Source organism: Limulus polyphemus, unplaced genomic scaffold, assembly GCF_000517525.1.
Source record: "Limulus polyphemus unplaced genomic scaffold, Limulus_polyphemus-2.1.2 Scaffold6811, whole genome shotgun sequence".
In the NCBI taxonomy this organism is placed as follows: Eukaryota; Metazoa; Arthropoda; class Merostomata; order Xiphosura; family Limulidae; genus Limulus; species Limulus polyphemus.
Genome location: NW_013672421.1, coordinates 19,822 through 23,318, shown reverse-complemented (window position 1 = coordinate 23,318; position 3,497 = coordinate 19,822). Strand labels below are relative to the sequence as shown.

Below are 3,497 nucleotides of genomic sequence, written 5' to 3'. Positions count from 1 at the left end.
TGTTTCTAATTCTGTACATTTGATTAAGTTATTGTTAATTGTTGTTGGTTTAATGTAAGTGGCTATTGTTCGGGACGAACAATACTAAGGAGGGGGTCAGTGTTGCGTCAGCGAGGTCACGTGACTAATATCACGCCACTTCCTTCTCGAACCTTCGTGAATTGTCAGGAGACTACTAGATTGGGGGTAGTCTGGTATATATATATAAGATGGTCACAACGTGACGGGATAATGTGTAATTGAATGAGTAAGAATATTGTTGAGCACGTGAGACGTTTGTGGTGAATTATAGCGTTTGTTATAGCGCGACTGTTGAAATTAAGTGTATCGGAAAGTTGTATTCAGAAAGAATAAACCAGTTATATTTAAGAAAGGACTTGTGTCGCTAAAGTTTCGTCGGAACAAATTTACGGAAAATTAACTAACGAACGGAGATGTAACAAGGGCTTTATGTATCAAAGACTTTCACAGGTTGAAACCTCGTAGTTGATTAATTTGTGAATTGTTCAAGTAGTGTGTTTGTCTCAAGTAGAAACACCCGAGTCTATATGAGGAGAATGAATCTTTTGTTTGGGTAGGATATTCTGTCATGTGTGTGTGTGGGGGGGGGGGGTGCACAATGGGGAAGAATCAGTTCCTGCACATAAATGAACTCTCCACAATTAGTAACATTCACCCTATTTCGATCTCACTGTCTCTCTCGCTCCACAGATGTCGTATAATATTTCTAAGTTACTCTTATCGGCATCGACCTTGCCTGTGTCAGCTTCAGTCTATTATTATTTTTTTGGGTGGTGGGGGAAGGGTTGGATGATTTATTACACTATCCCCATACAAATTGTTGGGTCATCATATTGTTGCGTCAGCAAAGTCACGTGACTAGTATCACGCCCCTCCTTCTAGAAATATCCTGTTCCTTCATGAATGCCGTAGTGTTTACTAGATATGTGTTAGTCTTGATATATAAGACGGTCACAACGTGACGGGACAATGTGTAATTGAACTGCGGAGAGAGAACATTGTTGAGCACGTGAGACGTTCGTTGAGAATTATAGCGTTTGTTATAGCGCGACTGTTGAAATTAAGTGTATCGCCAAGTTATATTCAGAAAGAATAAACCAGTTTTATTTAAGAATAGACTTGTGTCGCTAAAGTTTCGTCGGAACTAATTTAACGGAAAATTAATTAAAGACCAGAGACGTAACAATATTATTGTGACCATGTAATTTACTTGTTGATTTTAAGTGCACCTTAGAATACTACAATAGCTGACCACATTTAGTATTAATTTCAATAAAATCTACCAATATTTAATTTTTTATGGTATTGAAACTATTCTTGATGAAGCGTGGTTCGTCAGGTTATCAAGTTTACCATCGTACTTGTTAGTTACATTATTCCGTTAGTCCGATGTAGTTGTAATTATGGCAGTCGTTCAAATTATTTACGAAAGAGTTACACGTTTGTCTAACTACATAACATTAATATATTAGCACTAAGGTAACAACTATTTAAACACCCCGCAACACTTGAATAAACGGTGAAGAATATGTAAAATGAAAGTAGGCCTTCCCGACCAAATGGAGTGGAAACTATGTGAGGAAAAAACTATGGTAGGTGAATTTTTATTATTAATAAGTATTTTCTCTTACTTCCATTGTTGTCACACTTAGCCTCTGTTATTATTCAAAATCAGTATCTTTCTCTTACTTCCATTGTTGTCACACTTAGCTCTGTTATTATTCAAAAATCACTATGTTTCTCTTACTTCCATTGTTGTCACACTTAGCTCTGTTATTATTCAAAAATCACTATGTTTCTCTTACTTTCATTGTTGTCACACTTAGCTCTGTTATTATTCAAAATCAGTATGTTTTTCTTACATCCATTGTTGTCACACTTAGCTCTGTTATTATTCAAAATCAGTATGTTTTTCTTGCATCCATTGTTGTCACACTTAGCTCTGTTATTATTCAAAATCAATATGTTTTTCTTACATCCATTGTTGTCACACTTAGCTCTGTTATTATTCAAAATCAGTATGTTTTACTTACATCCATTGTTGTCACACTTAGCTGTGTTATTATTCACAATCAGTATGTTTTTCTTACATCCATTGTTGTCACACTTAGCTCTGTTATTATTCAAAATCATTATGTTTTTCTTACTTCCACTGTTGTCACACTTAGCTCTGTTATTATTCAAAATCAGTGTGTTTTTCTTACTTCCACTGTTGTCACATTTAGCCTACATTTTCACAATCGGTATGCTTGTCTAACTTTCTTTGGGGTCATTCAAAAACTACTTAACACCACCACGTAACACAAATCTTAGTACCCCTAATTAATTACGTAACATCTACACATCAGTCCCACTTAATTCAGACTTTTTAAGTGTGAATATCTTTAACTATGTTGATCAATAATTATATGGCTTCATTTAATAAATCGTGTAAATTCTGTACTCAATAAATTTCTAAGTAATCACATGGCCTACAACTTTTGGTTTATTTAGTTATAATTATTTTTATTGCAACCACGATGTAAAAGTTTTCCTGTATCTTAAGCAGTTTTTACATAATAGAATTTATGCTACATTTAATGGAGCATTAACAAACATGACATAAAATATGATTAAACTAGTTATTCTCCAGAAATCATACGTCTACTATGTTTCCTAATATTTCAATGTATTTTTAATTCAGATCGAACTATGCTAAATTGGAATACGATCTTTTTCTGAAGACTTTAAACAGTTTTACTATAATTTGTGTTCTGTAATTAGTACCACTTTTCACTGTTTCGTTGTTGTTTTTTACACAGCAAAGCCGCACTAGGCTTCCTCCCGAGTCCACCGCGGGTATTCGAACCCTTAATTTCACAATCTCGCAAACAAAACAAAACAAAAAAATCTTTTTGAACAAGTATTTTGTATTTTATTTATCTATCCAGCTTCCCTGTCATGTAAACACTATGTGTGCTTGCCATTTTACACTTAGCTGTTGGGACTTTCATGATGGAGGTTGGTGGGCGTCCCTTAGCACCAACCACTACTGATCTCCTTGAGGCTGACTCGTTGGTAATATTCTTCCTACACTGGCTCCTCAGATGTCCTTGCTCCCCACAGTTCCAACAGCCTTTCTGGGTAGCAGCCTTTCCTGCTGTATCATCTCCCCTGTGTTGAAGTTGCCAACATTGAGCTCTCTTGTGCCCAGGTTTGTTACAGTGCTAGCAAAGTCCCTCAAACTTCTCTGAAAGCTGACCTTTTCTGGCATTGAATCCAGATGACTGTACCAACCTCGGTACCTCTGTGCTGGACTTAACGTAGGATTCAAATTCGAGAGCTCTGGCCATTGCATCCTGCATGGTAGAGGGGTGTGCTTGTCCAAGGCATCTATGAACTGATCCCTCAGCAACAACATGAGGAGATCGGGTGGTGCTGTTAGGGAGGCCTTGTGTGCCATGCTTTCCAAGTCTTGTGCCAGCTCTTGCAGGCTC

The 3,497-nt window shown here is 36.7% G+C and overlaps 1 long non-coding RNA gene across 4 annotated transcripts in view; it reads right to left on the bottom strand.

The window, feature by feature from the left end:
• LOC106474093 overlaps positions 1–3,497 on the bottom strand; it is a 25,694-nt gene that overhangs the window by 3,674 nt on the left and 18,523 nt on the right. For all 4 annotated transcript variants that reach the window (XR_001291724.2, XR_002613846.1, XR_002613845.1 and 1 more), the window contains exons 3-4: positions 3,054–3,057; positions 2,788–2,796 (exon numbers count right to left, since the gene is read on the bottom strand). This is a non-coding gene — a long non-coding RNA (uncharacterized LOC106474093). The remainder of the gene's footprint in view (positions 1–2,787; positions 2,797–3,053; positions 3,058–3,497) is intronic.